Here is a 19,755-nt window from a genome sequence, read left to right as displayed (position 1 = left end):
AAAATTGGAATGAGAGTTCCCATAGTATCTACCTTATAATGTTGTTGTGGGGGACTGATCAGTTCATCACCAAGAATTTTGTGAAGTGCCTCTGCCCAGGAGAGTCCCTGCTCCTGAGGAGACTATACTCTCTTTAGGGAGACAATATAGACTTGCGGGTGGCAAGGGTTGGGCTCATGAAGTTCCCACAGGGAAGAGATTGAGGAAGCATGCTTCCAGAAGGCCCACTGAAGCAGATTGAGACCCCCGCTCCCTAATCTGTAGAGTGCATATATTTAGTAACTCATTCTGGGACTGCTAACATCTTTTTCTTTTTGTTTCTTTTTTTTTTTTTTTGCAAGGCAATGGGGTTAAGTGGCTTGCCCAAGGCCACCACAGCTAGGTAATTATTAAGTGTCTGAGACCGGATTTGAACTCAGGTCCTCCTGACTCCAGGGCCGGTGCTTTATCCACTACTCCACCTAGCTGCCCCTGCTAACAACATCTTAAAGAGATAGATTGTTGACTCTCTAGTCAAAGTTGGGGTGCATACAAAAGATAAGTTAAGACAGTAATTATACACGTTTGGTTATGTTCAAGTAAGGAGGCAAAGAATAACTTCTCAGCAGAGAGAGAGACCTCAGGCCTTTGTCTCTCTGTTCAGGACTCTGAGGTTGCTTTGTCTCTCTTGGGGCCATTCTTCCTGCTGGTGGGTGAAGGAGATTGGAGATGGCTACAAGCTTAGAGACGTGGCAGGTCCTCCGTAGCATTCTGGAATTAGAGGCAAGGGAACTGAATTCAGATTCTGACTCTTCCCCCTCTTACATGTGTGACTTTGGACAAGCCCTATCACCTATTTGCACCCCAGCTTTCTTCTCTGTGAAGTAAAGGTGTTGGATCAGTCTCTAAGGTTCCTTCATCTAAAAATCCTTGTTTGAAAAAGATTTGAGCACAAACTCCATCAACAGACTGTGTTTTTGTTGTCTGAGGATCAATTTAAGAAAAAAAAAAACTTGTCTCCAAAAGGTTTTCAGCTTTTGGTGACCATGAAACAGATGCCTAAAAGGATCGCAATCTTGATTGGTAAAGGGACTACCTACACTGATACAATCTCAAATTCAGTGAAGTTATCCAGCTACAGAATAATCAGTCTTTTAAGATGTGATATTTTGATCTACTCACACAAACTTGAAAAATGTTGTGTTAATCACAGATAGAACTGAGTTGAAACATTTGGAACCCATTGTTGGGAGGAATTGAATTTTGTCTGATGCATCTTAGGGGAAGCCTCCATTTTCTTTAGGCATGTATGCTGCATGTATGATCCTATTGGAGCTACTACTAGTCAGCCAAGCCAGCCCTTTCTCTTCCTCATGCACAGTATTTCATTTCCTGCCTCCATGATATTTTACTGATGATTCCCAATGCCTGGAATGCCATGCCTTTTCACCTCTGCCTCTTCAAATCCTTCATGAGTCAGCTGAGGCACCACCTTTCACTTAACATCTTTTTTGATCTGTCTGATTTCAAGTGGGTAGAGGACCCAAATTTAACTATGACCTCAGATACTTTCTAGCTGTATGATCCTGGGAAAGTCACTTCACCTTGTGTGCCTCAGTTTCCTCATCTGTAAAATGGATTGGGAAGAGAAATGGCAAACCACTCCAGTATCTCTACCAAGAAAACCCCCAATAGGGCCATAGAGTCAGACATGATTGAAACAACTCAACAACAGCAACAACCAGTTTCTAATACCTTCTCCCCCAAGTCGCCTTCTTTTTCTCTTGTCCGTGTCTATGTAGTAAGACTTGGAACTCATTGACAAATACAGTCATGTGGGCTCTGGGTTAGTGAACCAGAGCATTCTCACTCCATGTGAGACTAAATCAATGCCTGGCTCAGAGGAGGCACTTACAAAGATAGCAGAACTGGGAGAGTCTCCCAATGTGATCAGACCTGAGATTAGACCCGGTCTGCTTCAACTAGTCCCGAGCTGACCTAGGATCTCTGACTTCTTTCAGCATACTTGCCTAACAAGTGTATTATTATATACCACCCCTGGGATGACTGAGATTCACCATATCCATTAAATTGCCACCCTGATGATTCAGACCAATGGCTGGCTTGGAGGGAAGGAGAAAATCTTTCAAATTGTACATAAGACTGGACGTTGTCACAATTCAGAGCTTTTCCCACTAGGGGATATAGCCCTTTTCTGCAGAAAAGTTAATGGATAAAAGCCATTTAAATACTCCAAACTAAGGTTTTTATAATTATGAGCTATTTATAACAAAAGGAAAGAAATAATGGAAGAGAAGAAACAACAGCATGATAACAAATTACATTGGTTGTCTTCTTAGCCCATCCTCCACAAAACGGATTCCAAGTATAAACTCAAAAATGCACCTGAGGCCATGCCCAAGACTACAACTTGTTTGTCCGATACCAAGGACTTTGGGTTTCAAGTTACAGCAGAAAGAAAAATATTTGGAGAAAATCCACCCACTAGACAATCCAGATTACCTGGGGATTTGCATAGAATCTGGAAACTGGCTCAACTCCTCCTCCTCCTCCTCATTTGCATGAGTTGTAATGAAAATGTGAGTCTTGATTTGCAAAGCTGGAGCTAAAAATACATTTCCCTAGTCTCCAGAAGCTTGTATGAGATAACCCTGGATCCATGAGAATCTCAGGGTGAGGACCCATCCAGAATATTAAGTACAAGGAGGGATCCAACCTATGTACCTTTCACCATCCAGAAACCACTACAGTCTACTCCCGATTTGAACTATTTCGGAAGGTGGAGGCAATGCAGCATGGTGGATGGTGTTGGGTTTTGAGGAAGAAGGCTTGGGTTTAACAAGGCCTCTGACAATAATGGGCCGTGTGAGCTTGGACAGGTCATTTATGTTATACCCTAAGACTTGTCAACTCATAGAAAGGTGGTGATCTGCTTTGGGAAAGGTGTAAAGGATCTCCATCCCCAAATCACAGTAACATGGTATATTCACTTGTATTTGTTGGTCTAACCTCTGCCTATGGACATTTAGCCTAATCTCTTCATTCTCCTTTGATGTCTGGTGTAGATGCAGTAGAGATGGACTTCTTGAAGCCTGGGCAAGGGAGTGCAATATCCAGTTGATTTTGCCAAGATGGGAGTTTGAGAGGGGGAAAGGTTTAAATATGGTTTCAGAAATGGAGACTTGTCAACAGAGGACCAGACCAACTAAGTGACAGGGGCTCAGCATTAGTGGGTGGGTCACAAGGAGATGAGGTGTCTTGGCTCCAGTGGCTGAGGTCAGGTGGACTTGGGATCTTGTACCCCATAGACAGAGGAACCACCCACACTGAGGGCATCCATGATGCTTGAAATGTTGTAGCTAGAAAACTTGATCTAAATGTGCTCACAAGATAGCAGGCAGGCCAGTCAGTGACACAAAAAGTGCTGCCCCCCCCACCTCCTATGACCATAATGATCACCTGATAAATGTCTCTATAGGATCACATATTTGGGCCCAGAAAGGACTTTAGATGCCATGGAGTCTAAGCAACTCTTCCCTTCCCCTCCCTCCCCAAAACATCTTAACTGAGACAAAGAACAGTTCTGTGACTTAGCCAGGGTGACAAAGTGAGTAAGTATCTGAGTTGGATTTGAACCCAGGTCTTTGTGACTCTAAATCTTGTTCTCAATATAGTACAGGGATTCTCATTTTGTGAGACAAGGATCCCTTTGGTGGTCTGATGAAGCCTGAGGACTCCTCCTCAGAAAAAAAAAGGTTTAAAATACAGAAAATAAAATATGTAGGATTATGAAGAAATCAATTATATTGAAATAAAAATATAATTTTTTCATCCAAGTTCATCCAAGTTTTCATCAAGTCCCTGAAATCTAAGAATCCTTGATCTAGTACCACACTATGCCTTCCCCAGTCCCAGTCAGTGGCAGCCTTCCCAACTTCCTTTGCCTCTTGAGTTCCTTTTTTCCTCTTTCTCTAGTCCCAGAGGGCACACTTTCCCAGATAGCCTTCCCTTCTCCCTCAGGAGTGTTGTTGTTTGTCCTTCATTTTTAAAGTGAACCAAAGCTCTGAAGGGATGATATCTTGACTTGGTCATGAATTGAATCTAAGTTGCTCATAGTCATCAGCATTTATGGGCACGTTCTCAGTTTTGAGAAGAGCATGAGACTTACTTTTTAAGCACATGAATTAGGAACAGACAAATCTAACCAGTTAATCAATCAAACCCATTTTGTTTCCTTTTTCCTCTCCCTTTCCCCAGTTAACTTCCCTTTAACCCTCCAGAGCCAAGATGGATGGGGTTGGGAATGGCCTCATCTCTGATTCAATTATCCTTTTATCTAAATTTTCTGATAGAAACCAGACTGTAATCACCTTAACAGGAATGTTATTATTATTGCTGTGATTAATAACAGTTGATAATTCCATAATAAATTAAGCTTTGAAGTATGCATTACCCAATGTGATCATGGTAAGTGGGAGCTGTATAATCATCCTCATTCTACATGCAAAGAAATTGAGTCTGAGAGAAGTTTTATGACTTGGTTAGACAACTAAGATGTTCAGGACAAAGGATTTAATCTTAAATTAGAAGAAGAAGAAAGAAAGAAAGAAAGAAAGAAAGAAAGAAAGAAAGAAAGAAAGAAAGAAAGAAAGAAAGAAAGAAAGAAAGAAAGAAAGAAAAGGAAAAGGAAAGGAAAGGAAAGGAAAGGAAAGGAAAGGAAAGGAAAGGAAAGGAAAGGAAAGGAAAGGAAAGGAAAGGAAAGGAAAGGAAAGGAAAGGAAAGGAAAGGAAAGGAAAGGAAAGGAAAGGAAAGGAAAGGAAAGGAAAGAAAGGGAGGGAGGAAGGAAGGAAAGGAGAGAGGGAGAAAGGGAGAGAGAGAGGAAGGGAGGAAGGGAGCAAGGAAGGAAGGAAGGAAGGAAGGAAGGAAGGAAGGAAGGAAGGAAGGGAAAGAGGGTGGGAGAGAGAAAAAGAAAGAAACAAGACAAGGAATGAAGGGAGAAAAGAAAGAAATACTTTGTATCTGTAAAGCAGTGGTAGTTGAGGGTTTCTATGAGAAAGTCCCAGAATGGTTAGGAACCCACAGGGTGGAACCTTGAAACCAAAAAACTATCAGCCACTATCAGTCCATGTATAGCAGCTATCAGACTAGAATACCCCAGATCTCTGAAGCTGCTCGGTGCTTTGCTCTGAGACAGTAGTGAAGGTCCAGCACTGTGAACCTCAAAATCCAATGTGCCCCAACCCAGAAGGAAGAGATCAGGACACTTGCCTGAGTAATCTGGAGTGAAATCTAGGAAAGCTTAAACACACACACACACACACACACACACACACACACACACACACACACACACACACACACACAGAGCAAGCATCAACTTGGCCTTGGTACAGATCCTCAATTCAGGAACTAAAGTTGGAGAAATGAGAAAACACAAGCAGATAAAGACCACTTAATGAATTAGAATGAATATAGTGAAATTTAAGAAATCAGACTTAAGAGAATAATTCTGTAACTGTAAATGGAGGCTCAATAGAAAAAAAATAGATTTTCCACAATTGACTATAGGAGAAAATCTTAACAAACGATTAAAAAATTATATAAAAGCCTCAGAAGAATTGGAAGGAGGTTAAATTGTGCCAAATAATGGGCTCTCTGAAAATTAGAATAAACCAAGTAGAAATCAATGATTCCATGAAAAATAAAAAGTATTAGAAACAGATAGATAGATGGATGGACAAATAAGTGAAAAGATGAAAGATATTAGAAAGATAGGTTGTAGATAGAGCTTCATTGACCACTCACTATAAGCTAGCAGCCATACTAAGAGCTGGGGGAAACAAATAAAAGCAAATAAAATAGTCCCTGCTCTCAAGGAACTTACATTCCTATATGGAAAGACAATTTGCAGAGAGGGGAAGTGACTTGTCCAAGGACACAAAGAACAGAGCCCATGTGGGAAGGTGGACAAGATGTCCTTTCAGTTCCCCTCAAGCGCTACTTTTATGATGACCTTATTGAAAGAATGTCCTTCCACTCCCGTCCCAAGGGATCTCATTAGAGAAGAATCAGGTACCTCGATGTAACACACTGATATACCTGTGACATAGCAAGGACTCAGTAAATGCATTATCTATTGCTCTATTTTGTTTGGATCAATCTACCAGTCAATCAAAGTCTAAGCTAAGTGTGCATGTGTCTTTGAGAAAAATGAGGGGATTATAGAATTTTGACCATTGGCTTAAAAGTAGATATAGCATCAGGAAGAAAACAGGGTATGACTAAAAGAGTCAGATTCAAGCCTGGGTCTGTGTATAAAAATACAGCCAGGTCATCAGACGTGGTAGAATAGGCTATTAGTAAAAGAGCTCTGGTTTGGAGGTTTCCATGTGAACAGTTAGAACCAAAGCCTGAAAGGAAATCTCTCCCCTCACTCTTGTCTCTCTGACTGTCTCTCTCTGTCCCTGTCTGTCTCTCTATCTCTGTCTCTATGTGTGTGTGTATGTCTCTCTGTATCTCTCTCTCTCTGTGTCTCTCTGTCTTTGTGTGTGTGTGTGTGTCTGTCTGTCTCTCTCCCCCTTTCCCCCTTCATTTTTTTTTCATAACTCCCATTGATCATGCTACCAGAGATGCTGGACCAGTAGCTGACAATGCATCCAGAGGACAGATTAAGGACAAATATGAACAGAAAAAAAAATCATCATCTGAGGGAGGAAGCAGTTTTAAGGAATGTGACTAGGTGACAATGAAAAAAGTGCTGAATGGGAAGTCAGAAAGGCTCCAATCCTGCCTCCACCACAAACTATGTGACTGAGCATATATCACTGATCCTCTCTCAGTCTCAGTTTACTAATAAATAAGGAGAAAAATAGCACCTACCTCACAGTTGTGAGATTAAATGGGAAAATTTAGCAAACCTCATAGTGTTCTATCAATGCTAGCAAATAAGATGAAGATGATGACGATGGCAATTTTAAAAAGAGCTGCTAATAATTGAAAATTAGATTTTGATCAAATGTATTCTTGCTAAATGGGCCTCAGTACGATTGTATTCTAAGATTGAGCTTGTTCTCATAATGCCCTTGACCTTTGTGGGAGAAGAGATTCTTGGTACCATCTATTCTTCTTGCCCTTTCTAAAAGCTAAATGAAGTCTACCCAGTGATTCTTAAGGGGAGACACAGCAGTGGACTCATGAGGCATTGTGGTAGAATCTTAGCTCCTCAGGGTAACTTTCTAGAACCCTGAGACTAGTAGTTGTTGGCTACCTTCTATCTGGCCCACCATTGAAAGTCAGAATTGGGGAAGTATTCCCAAAGGAGTTGCTATAAAATAAACCTGGGACCATTATCTAACCCAGTAATTTTTTTCATGATACCAAGCTGCCGCCCAACTTTCCCAAATTTGCAATAATTCTATTTTACTTTTCTCTGCCAACAAAGTGTTTGACTATTTTTTGCTAAAGAAGCTTACTCTTTTGATATGAAATTATGTCAGGAATGCAGAGCTGGTTCATTATTAGAAAAAACTATAAGCATAATTGACCATCCCAATAAGAAAAACAACAAAAGCCATATGATTAGATCAATAGATGGAGAAAAAGCCTTTGACAAAATAAAACAACCATTTCCAGGAAAAAATACAAGAAAACACAAGAATAAATGGAGTACTACTTAAAATAATAAATAATATCTATTAAAAACCAAGAGCAAGTATTTTCTGTTATGATGATAAGCTAGAAACCTTCCTAATGAGAGCAGGGTAAAGTAAGGAGGTCCATTATCACCACTATTATTCAATATGGTATTAGAAATGCCAGCTTTATGCCTCTTTTTTTGGTGACATGGAATTGGAAATTGAGGGATCAATTGGGGAGCAGCTGAACAGGTATGTGATTATAATGAAATGCTATTTTACTAAAAAAAATGATAAGCAAGATGTTCTCAGAGAAGCCTGGAAAGACTTAAATAAACTGATGCAAAGGGTAATCTACTTTGTATAAACTAATAGCAATATTGTATGATGATCAACTGCAAATGACTTAGTGTTTTTCAACAATGCTACCACCCAAGACAACTGAAAGACTTATGATACAGAATGCTACAGCTAATGCTGCCTGAATATATATATTGAGCATACTTTTTAAACTTCATTTTCTTATTTTCTTGAGGTTTCTTTTTTTGGGGGGGGTGGATCTATCATAAGTCACAACATGACTTATGTAGATGATTTGCAATTATAATCCATATCAAAATGTTTGCTTCTCAATGAAGGGAGTGGGGGCAGGAGGAAGGGAGAGAAGAACTCAAAGTTTTAAAAACAAATGTCAAAAACTTTTTTACATGTAACTGGAGAAAAATGAAATACTAAATAAAGAAAATTTTAAAAAAGGAAAAGAAAGCGATGTTAACTATAACAATAAGAAAAAAAATTTTTTGAAACACTTTTCATAGAAATAGACAGATCTAAACAATTGGAGAAACATTGATTATTCACATATAGTTGAGACAATATAATAAAAATGACAATTCTATCTAAATTATTTGACTTATTCATTGCCATGTCAGTCAAACTACCAAAGGATTATTTTATAGAGCTAGGAAAAAATGACAACATTAATTTGGAGCAACAAAAGTCAAAAATATCAAGGAAATCAATGGGAAAATGTGAAAGAAATGAGGTCTGCCAGTCCAGATTCAAACTATATTGCAAAACAGCAAACATGAGAACAATCTGATTAAAACAGTCTAAGTAATCAAGTGGCAGATCCATGAATTAGATTAGATACACGATACACAATAGGAAATGACCATAGTAATCTCCCATCTGATAAACTATAAGATCCAAGTTTTGGAGAAAAGAACTAAGCATTTGACAAAAATCTCTTGGGAAACTGGAGAGTAGATTGGCAGAAATTAGATATAGACTAATATCCCACACCACATACCAAGATAAAATCAGAATAGGTAAATGTTGTAGAAATAAAGGATGATATTATAAGCAAATTAGGGGAACATGTATCTATATGTTTTACATAAGGGAAGAGCTTATGAAAAAACAAGAGATAAAAAAGATCACAGAAAATAAATGGATAATTTTAATTACATGAAATTTAAATTTTTTAAAATTTAAATTTAAAAAATTTTGCACAAGCAAATCAATGCAATTAAAATTAAAATGAAAGTAGGAAACCGGGCAGGGAGAGGGGAGTTTTTTTCCCCCATAGGTAATTACTCTAAAAAAGACCTTATTTATCAGATATATAAGGAATTGAGACAGATTTTTAAAAATAAGCATCATTTCCCAATTGATAATTGAAAGATAAAAACAGGCAATTTTCAAAACTAAGAATAGTCACATGAAAAATGCTAAAAATCTCTTTTTTTTTAAGGTTTCTTTGCAAGGCAATGGGGTTAAGTGGCTTGCCCAAGACCACACAGCTAGGTAATTATTAAGTGTCTGAGGTCAGATTTGAACTCAGGTACTCCTGACTCCAGGGCTGGTGCTCTATCCATTGCACCACCTAGCTGCCCCCTAAAATCTCTCTTTTTTTAAAACATTTTTATTTATTTAAGGCAATGAAGTTAAGTGTCTTGCCCAGGGTCACACAGCTAGGCAATTATTAAGTGTCGGAGGCCAAATTTGAAGTCAGGTCCTCCTGACTCCAGGACCGGTGCTCTATCCACTATGCCACTTGGCTGCCCAAAAACCTCTCTTAATCAGAGAAATGCAAATTAAAACATGTTTGAGGTACTGTCTCACACCTTTTGAATTGACTGACATACAAGAAAAGAGGACTGACAAATACTGGAGGGGATATGAAAAAATAATGACACTAATGCACTATTAGTGGACTAGTGTGAACCAGTCCTACCATTCTGGAGACAATGCTAGTGCTATGTTCAAAGAGATCTAAAACAGTGTATACCTTTTGATTCAGCAACACCACTACTCAAATTGTATCCCAAAGACATCAAAGAAAAGGGAAAAGAACGAATATGTACAAAAATAGTTACAGCAGGGTTAGCAAAGAATTGAAAATTCAGAGGGTGCCCATTAATTGGGTAGCAGCTGCACAAGTTGTGGTATGATTGTAAAGGAATGCTAAAAGAAATGATGAATGGAGATGGCTTAAGGAAAACCTGAGAAGGCTTATATAAACTGCTGAAAAGTAAAGTGAGTAGAACATTGTATACAGTAAGAACAAGAGAATAAGTGATCAGCTGTGAATAAGTTAGTTGCTTTGATCAAGACAATGATCCAAGTCAATTCCAAAGGACCAATGCTGAAAATGCTATCCACCTATATAGAGACAGAACGGATGAACTCTGAGGACACCCTGAAGCAGACTTTTTTCACTCTGCTTTTCCTTCTTTGGGATGTTCAGTTTTTTGTTTTTATTTTTTTGTGACATAGTTAATATGGAAATATGTTTTGCTTATTTTTACATGTGTAATTGATATCAGATTGCTTGCCTTCTCAATGGGTGGAGGAGGGATGGGAGGAAGAGTGAAAATTTGAAACTCAAAAAAATGTTAATGAATATTAAAAACAAATACATGGATGAATGAAAAACTAATAAATAAATGAATAAATGAATGAATAAATAAAAGAAAATACCCAGTAGGGAGATGCATTGTCTTGTGTGCCAAATAGCAGGGAGGCCAACATCACTGCATTGGGAATGAGTCAGTATAAATTTACTGGAAAGGTAGGAGGGAGCCAGATGATGAGAGACTTTCGAAGATTACATCTGTGCTGAAACGACAGTGCCCCAAATCCACTTAACATTCATATTGTAAAATGGAGAAATAAGCTTGATTTATACACCCCTGATGGTTTGAGTTGTCCTGAGCCCTTAGTAGCTCGGACCAAGATAAAATCAGGAGTCAGGGTCATTGAAAACATCAAGAAATAACCTTACAATTCAACTCAATTTAACAAATATCTGTTAAACATATAATATACCATACTCTTTGTCATGATTGGGTCTCTTATCCAAGACTCTGTACCATAGACATGGAACACAAAAAGAATAGACCTTGATTTCAGTGAGCTTAAAGTGGACATAGATAAAATATCTACAAGGAAAATACAAATTTCATTGGAGGCAAAGCAAAGAGGTAGGGAAAGAGATCATCCTGTACTTGGTGGGGAATCAGAATACCACATAGGAGATAGCACCTGATCTAAGCCTTGAAAGGAGCTAGGAATTCCAAGATGCAGAGATGAAGATAGAGAGAAATATAGGCAAATCCTTCTTGTATTCACTCTATCAGTAATTTTTACCTACATTTTTATGGACGTGTCATCTTGCCCAGTGAAATGTGAGCTCCCTGAGAACGACAACTGTTTTCTATTTTTCCTGGTATTTTCAGCAACTTGCCCGATATCTGGTATACAGTTAGCACTTAATAAATCCTTATTGATTGATTGATTCCTACATATTGGTCTGAATGAGAGACTGAACTGTTATATTACTATTTAACTTTTCATGTGGTTACTCCCTTAACTCTCCAGTTAGCCTGTAAACACCTCAAGGAAAGGAGACTTTGTCTTTGTACCTCCTATGCTGCCTAGAATAGAAAAGACATTCAGACTCAAAGGATTTAAACTTGAAAGAAGCCAAGGAAGCATCCAATCTATCCCTAGCATATTACAGAAAAACAAACTGAGAATAGCAATATATAGAGATAAGAGAGAGATGAAATGGACTTGATGGTTTGGCATAGTCAAGGGATGGAGAAGTTGATCACTCAATTCAAGTATTTGAAGAAATCCTTGGTGGAAGAGAAATTGCAATTGTTCTGCTTAGTCTTAGGGGAGAGAACCAGGAGAAATGAATTGACATCACTGAGGTCTATTAAGATTTGAAATAAGGAAAAAATTCTTACTCATTATTACAGCCCCAAACTAGAATGATCCTTTAGGGAGTTGTAGGTTCCTCCTTATTAGATGCCTTCAATAAATGGCTACATGAACATTTATTTTTAAAAATATTTTATACACTTGTTTTTCCAACTACATGCAATGATGGTTTTTACCAATCATTTTTGGAGGGCAAGGTTTTGAGTTTTGCATTTTTATCCCCCCTCCCCCAACAGAAAGCAATTTGATATAGACTCTGCATTTATAATTATAACTATTTATAACTACATTTATAACAATCAATATTTATCATGTTATGATGGAAGAAAGAAAACATTAGAGAGAGGAAAATGACAATACATAAGACAACTTTTAAAAATTGGAGATAATAAGCTTTGGTCTTTATTTAAAATTCACAATTCCTTCTCTGGATATGGATCATATTTTCCATCCCAAGTCTTTTTAAATTTTCTTTGATCATTGTACTGCTGAAATGAACTAGTCCTAAATGAACAATTATTGTGATATTATAGAGGAAATATTTTTTAAAATTGTCTTATTGAAGCTTTTTGCTTTCATAGCACATTCATCTCTAAATATACTTCTCTTCTTTCCCATCAAGCCAGATTTACCCTATCAGTGGGGTTTGGGGGGATAGGAGATAAAGGAAGTAGGTGGTTTACACATATTTTATTTTAAACAACTCTTATGCTATGTTGGGTTTTTTTTTTTAAAAAACAGTCTCTCAACTCCATTGAAGTCAAGGTTAAAAAAATAAAGGTCAAAATGGCATGAGTCTGAGTTTATCCAAGAACTGGTGTATAGATAATGAAAAAAAGACTCCTGTTATGATGATAGTCAGTCCAAAGTAATTAACTACTTTTGTCTACAACTTTAAGCCACTATTAAAGAAAATTGTCAATCAGGTCACATCATCCTCATGGAATTCCCAAGCTGCCATGTTTCCACCTACAAAGATCTGATAGACTGTCAAATTAGCAAGGATGTATTTGATTTCTTCAGGAGCTTCCACTATAAAAAGTTTTTATTATCGTCTTTTTTTTCTAGTCCTCCTTTGATTGAGTTATTGTAATCTTTGATATACTTTTTTGTAAGAACTTCTTGTGAACTGGGGCGGCTAGGTGGCATAGTGGATAAAGCACCAACCTTGAAGTCAAGAGTACCTGGGTTCAAATCCGGTCTCAGACACTTAATAATTACCTAGCTGTGTGGCCTTAGGCAAGCCACTTAACCCCATTTGCCTTACAAAAACCTAAAAAAAAAACTTCTTGTGAAGCTAGATTCTCTCAGATGGTAGATCAATACTATGTCAACTTCAGAGAAAATGGTGGCATCTATTCCTTTACCCTCAGGACCTTCAGCAGAGGCATTTCCACCAATGAGTGAGGCCTCAATAGTTCCCTCTGACCTACTGATCAACTTCTTTTCCTTTTCCAGTCATAGTCCATTCCTGATCTCCCTGGTCTTGTAGGTGATGGAAAGCATCTCATCATGGATGATAGGCTCCTAGGAAATGATCGTGGTAGTGAATGGGGATGGAGCAGCACTAACATGGAGAAGGGTCAGGGCTCTATTCCAATACTATGCAGATAGAGCAGCCTTTGGGACAAGGGGACAGGGAAAGAGGGTGAGAATAGTCAAATCTTCCCTTGTATAAGGATTACCTCATGTGATCCTCAGGGCAGCCCTATTAAGATAGCTATAGTAAGGGTTATTATTATTCTAGATTTTAGAAATCAAATTTCAGAGATCAGAAAATTAAGTCTCAAATAGGCTCTTAGTAAATGTCAAACAGAATTGAATTAAACAAATTACCCATTTAGGATATAGTTAAGGCAGGATCCAAATCTCAGTTCCTCAGTTACCAACATTAGTAAATCATTCAAGCAAAGAATAAGTATCTACAAAGGTTCTTACTCTCTGCCAGACTATCTTCTAGTACACAATGACAAAAATAAAACAAATAAAACAATCCCTGCCTTCATGGAGCTTATATTCTTTAGCTCAATATGTTCTTTCCACTTCCAAAAGCCTTCCAAGAGGAATTCCTTGTTTTCTTCATCAATGCTGACTCTCTCCATTATGTCTCTTCAATCCCTTTTTCCCCTCAGAATATTTTCCTTCCTAACAGCATGTACATCTCCATGGCAACTTTGTCTCCTAGGTTTTTCTCTCAGAGTACCCATGCTGCTCTGGGGAGCCCTTATTGGGTTTCTCTTAGGCAGGAACTTTCAATCCTGAGATAGTTATCAGGAAGGTGTAACATTTCCTCCCAACATCCAGAATCAAGTCTTGTGTGGGTCAGTAACATTTTGTCCCATTATTGAGGCACCAACATTCCCCTTCAGGGAATGCTTCCTCCCAATGTCAGTCCAGGGTCTCTGGTCCTTGTCCCTGGGACCTAAAAGTCCTCCAATGGTCTTGCCTAGTCTTAGGTTACCAGTTCCAGAGTGCCATTGCTGGGGTATCTGGTTTTAGACCCAGATTCTTCCATCTTCCCCCAAAGAACATTCGAGTCTTCCAACATAGAAGAAAGAATCCCTAGCCATGATTATAGCCATATACAATTCTAAAGTTAGAATGGACCTTCAGAAGTCACTTCATATACCCGTTTATCTTGAATACTATATATAATCTATATCTATATACATTTACCCATAAACACATACACTTGCACACATATCTATATTTATATCTACATCTATATCCATATCTTCATATATGGATATACATGTAGATATAGATATATAGATTGAGATAGATAGAGAGATAGAGATAGAGATAGAGATAGAGATAGAGATAGAGATAGAGATAGAGATAGAGATAGAGATAGAGATAGAGATAGATAGAGATGGAGATGGAGATGGAGATGGAGATGGAGATGGAGATGGAGATGGAGATGGAGATGGAGATGGGGATGGAGGTGGAGGTGGAGGTGGAGGTGGAGATAGAGAGAGAGAGAGAGAGAGAGAGAGAGAGAGAGAGAGAGAGAGAGATGAGAACACACATACCAAGAGACATGAAAGGACTGACTCAAGGTCAAACAAAACAGAAAGGGGATAGAGGAAAGAAAAGATCTGGAGGACTGGAGGGGGAATATATGTGAGTTAACATTCTATCTGTGTGTGTCCCAAGATAGAAGAATTCACCACATTAAAATCCTCACCACAACTCATTCAATTCAATTCACCCAAAATTTATTGGGGCTACCTGCATGCTGAATAGTAAAGAAAAAAACCATACCTCCTCAGCCCTCAAGGGGCTTACATTCTGCTTCTGGGAGAACAGTAAATATAAAAGAGATAAGTAAACATAAAAATACTTTGAAGAGAGAAAAATAGGAGAATCAGGTTTCCCACAGAAAGTAGAAGCTGAGCTAAACTTTGAAGAAAGCTAAGAATTGTTCCAACTAGTTGGGCAGGGGATAGAGTGCCAGACCTGGAGTTAGAAAAACCTGAGTTCAAATCTGACCTCAAATACTTACTAACTGCGTGACCCTGGGAAAGTCACTTTACCCAATTTCCCTCTTAACTGTATAATGAACTTGGAGAAGGAAATGGCAAACCACTCCAGCATCTCTGTCAACCCCCGCTAAAAAGCAAACACAGGGTCAGGAAGAGCTTCTGAAATGATTCAACAGCAATATAGGAAATGTCCATAATGTATTCAGTGCTTTCAATACTCAATACCATGTCATTGTTTAGGTTTTTTTGCAAGGCAATGGGGTTAAATGGCTTGCCCAAGGCCACACAACTAGGTTCATTATTAAATGTCTGAGGCTGGATTTGATTTGAACTGAGGTCCTCCTGACTCCAGGACTGGTGCTCTAGCCACCCATACTCTATACTATTAACATATACACCAAAAAAACGTTACTTTTTCCCCATTAAAAGCTGAAAACAGAGGTAGGCTCATACAAAGCAAACATCTCTCCACCAGCAGCTAACAAATTCCAAACTGTGAAAAAAAAGGCAATGAAAACAAAAGGGAGAACTTCCTCACTGAATTATTTGACTGAAAATGTTTGCCTTTGATATAATCTTTCACCAAGTTCTCATCCTAGTCTAGAGATGACTCTGGATTCATTCCAAGAGAACCTGAGGGAGCTCTGAGTTGCAAAGATTGAGCATGTGGGCCCAGCAGTGGCATGCTGGGAATGGACCAGAAAGCAGTATCCAGAAAAGTTCAAATCATAGCATTGGCCGCTGGGGGATGGTCTTTTTTAGGGCCACATTACAAAAAAGTACTGAACTTGGAGGCATTCTACCTGAGTTCAAAACCCATTACTGGTGCTTCCTGCCCAAGTAACCTAGGACAAGTCATTTTACATCTCTCAGCCTCAGTAACTTCATCTGTAAAATGAGTTGGATTAGATCTTCAAGCTCCCATCAACCAGATTAAAATTTTTTCATTATCCAATGAATTCATGAAGATCATGTACTTATCTAGAGTTTCCAACCCTAATTCCAGTAGAATGAGGGAAAAGGACAAAGGGAAAGGAGAATCAGATTACAGAAGAAAATCACAAAACGTTATGATATGAGTTCTTAGAACATCAAACTTCCCTGACCCATTTTAACTAGTTCCGTGCCTTCCAGTCTCAGTGTTCCTGACAAGTGCTGATTGAGAGAATGATTTGGAACAAGATGGTCACCAGCTCTTAGGTTTTTGCAAGGCAAATGGGGTTAAGTGGCTTGCCCAAGGCCACACAGCTAGGTAATTATTAAGTGTCTGAGACCGGATTTGAACCCAGGTACTCCTGACTCCAAGGCCGGTGCTTTATCCACTACACCACCTAGCCACCCGTCACCAGCTCTTAGGATCAGGATTTATGCTCCTAAGATACCAAAAATAATAAAAATGCCAGAACAATGAAAATACTCATATTTATCTCATTTAAGATAATGTTAACTAAGCAGTTATTTATTAAACAACCTACAGCCAATCAATGCTAGGCATGGAGGATGCAAATAAAAATGGGAGATAGACCCTGCTTTCAGGGAATTTACATTCTAAGGTCAAGGTATCCAACCTCCAAAGTCTGAAGAAATAATGTTAAATGTCTCCCCCTTTTCTTTTTCTCCCCCCCCCCCCACTTAATCATCTTCTCTATCTTTCTCATTATCATATTCTTCTTCTTGGTTCTGGGCAATAGAGTCTATACTGTCCAAGTGTTTGAAATCTTTCCAGTGTGGTAGGCCCCTGTCATATTTAATATAACTACTAAGATTACAAATTCAACCATACAGCATAATGAGTCATTCAAGAAAAACTTCATGAGGCAGTGGGGTATAGTGGAAGAACACTGGGGAACTTGAGGGGAAACTGAGCCTGAGTTCAAATCTCATCTTTGTCTAATATTACCTGCAATATTTGTATTATGTGTAAATTTGACCAAGTTACAACCTCTCTGGGTTTGAATTTTATCATCTCTTAAAAAAAGAGGATTCAGTTAGAGGACCACTAAAATCTTTCTGAGTTCTGTGACAATGAAACTACAAGCCTAAACTAACACCAAAGGCAAAAAGGAGTGTTGTCTTTGTCTTGGATACTGTCCAATGAATCAGTTTTAGTTACTTTCTCTAAAATTCCAACCAAGTTTGTTGCTCAAGGACTGGAAATTTTTTTAATGAAATGTATAAAGGCAATTTAAAAATATACCTATTTTACAACTCAGATCTGAGATTATTATATTCCCCACGTGGATCATGACTCATGCCAAGGACATTGAAGCATGTTGGCCATGATGAGTCAGCCTGAGTTGTTTCAAGTTTGGCCACAGCACAAATTACCAAAGTTTTGTCATTGTATTTTTAGTATTTCTGGAGTATGGGTTCAGGGGAAAGGCTGCATGGGTAGAAGTAGTGTTGGTGATGAAAGGAGAACAACCACAGATGGAGCTTTTGCTCACCTCTTTATGGTCTAAGGTCATGGGAGCCTAGCACATCATCACTGGAAGGGAGCTCAGAGAAAATTGAGCCCACCCCAGACCTGAACAAGATTCCCCTTAAAGCACACCTGCCCAGTGGCCATTCTACATTTACCTGGAATTCTATAATGAAGAGCGATTACTAACTAGCTCCCAAAGTAGCCCATCCCATTTTCTCAATTTCTCTATTGCTGAGCGATTTCTTTCCATCCTGCCTATTTAAGCATCATGGATAGACTCCATAATAGGAGTCAGGAGACCTGGCCTCTAGACTTGGCTTTTCTACTAATTGCTGTGTGACACTGGGCAAGCCATTTAACTGTTCCAGTCAGTCCTTTCATCTGTAAAATGAAGGGTTTAAGACTAGTCAATCTCTAAGGTTCTTTCCAGCTGGAAAATTCTATCCCTGAGGGCTTTGTGATGAGAGCCAGTACCCAAAAAAATGCAATTTCATTAATTTAATGAGACTCATATTGTACACTGGGGGACAGAATCAGCAAATAATTTCATCTATTAGAAAGCCTTAATCCAAGCTTCTACTCTAATTTAAATATACAATTTTTTAAAAAGGAAAAGAAAGCTAAACAGAAGAACAATATAAAGACTTACTTAATGTTCTTCCTCTTAATGTAAATAGGGCATCACATAGCCGGTGCCTGACCTATTAACTGTATTTCTGAAAGACAGTATTCAGTTCAATAAATATTCAAATCATCAAGTCAACCAGAATTTATTCATTGCCTGCTATGGGCCAGCACTGTGCTGAGGGTTGCTGCTGCTGCTAATGGTCATTTTTCAGTCATGTCCAACTCTTCATGACCCTGTTTGGGGTTTTCTTAGTAGAGATACAGGAGTAGTTTGCCATTTCCTTCTTTATCTCATTTTACAGATGAGGAAACTGAGGCAAATAGGGTGACTTGTCCAGGATTACATAGTAAATATCTGCGGTCAGATTTGAATGCAGAGCCTCCTAATTCTGGACCCAATGCACCATTCATTGTGCCACCTAACTACTAAGGGATAGGGGTACAGAAAGGGAGCAAAAGACAGCCCCTGTTATCAAAGAGCTCACATTGAAATGGGAGAGACAACAAACGATGTTGTCTAGGTATCAACTATATAGATGGACTAAGTTGAAAGTAATCTTGGAGGGAAGACACTGACATAAGGATGGCAAAGCCTTCCCACAGAAGGTGCTTCGGACTTCAGTACTGACTAGGTTCAGGGGAACTTGGGTTTCCTCCTGTATACTTTATGCACACCCTTTTGCTGACACTGTTGGTTTTCTCTTCCTTATAACTCATGGTCCAGAACTCCCAGTCAATGAGCTAGGCTCACAAGGTTGGCTGGGAACTTTGGGTTCTCAAGGGTTCAGCCTCGGAAATAGCTGGGTTAGGGGTTAACTTCTCTTGTTCTTATCCAGTGTTTGTTGTGAGGAATCTCCACAGAGAATTTAATTATAATTTGTGTCTGGGTCACTATGTATGTGGATAGAACAAACCTTCTTCTCCCATGAAAGCATTCAAGGTAACAAAACATATTATGTACAGGACAGCCTATATCCTACCACCAAGTCAATAAAGAAAACCTATAAAGGTTGTTGCAGTAATATAACAAGTGGATACAATCCTTCTTTGGCTGAATCCCCAAACCCACCTCTCCCCTATGGCTTTAGAGTCAGTTCTGGTCTCAGAGTGCCACCTTGTGGTTTGGTCTGCCTCTTAGAAGATAAAAACGAGTTTCTAAATCTCAATATGACTAACACTTCCATCCTATGGACATAAAAATCCATAAGATGGAAGTGAGAAGCATATATTATATAATTCCAGGCTTACTGGTGTCACCCTAAGAGTTCAGACTTTCTCTAGAAAATTCCCAAGGAGTTGCTAGAAAGGTAATCCACTTTCCAATTGGACCTCCACTGTCCAAATAAACTCA

At 38.7% G+C, this 19,755-nt stretch overlaps 1 protein-coding gene across 1 annotated transcript in view; it reads right to left on the bottom strand.

Annotated features, from left to right (window-relative positions):
• Positions 1–10,638: 10,638 nt before the first annotated feature.
• ZNF365 (zinc finger protein 365) overlaps positions 10,639–19,755 on the bottom strand; it is a 153,674-nt gene continuing 144,557 nt past the window's right edge. The window contains exon 6 of the mRNA XM_074232337.1: positions 10,639–10,757. The gene's annotated coding sequence lies outside the window, so the exon portion shown is untranslated. The remainder of the gene's footprint in view (positions 10,758–19,755) is intronic.

Source organism: Macrotis lagotis, chromosome 4, assembly GCF_037893015.1.
Source record: "Macrotis lagotis isolate mMagLag1 chromosome 4, bilby.v1.9.chrom.fasta, whole genome shotgun sequence".
NCBI classification, from domain to species: Eukaryota; Metazoa; Chordata; class Mammalia; order Peramelemorphia; family Peramelidae; genus Macrotis; species Macrotis lagotis.
This window is presented reverse-complemented; position numbering and strand designations above follow the sequence as displayed.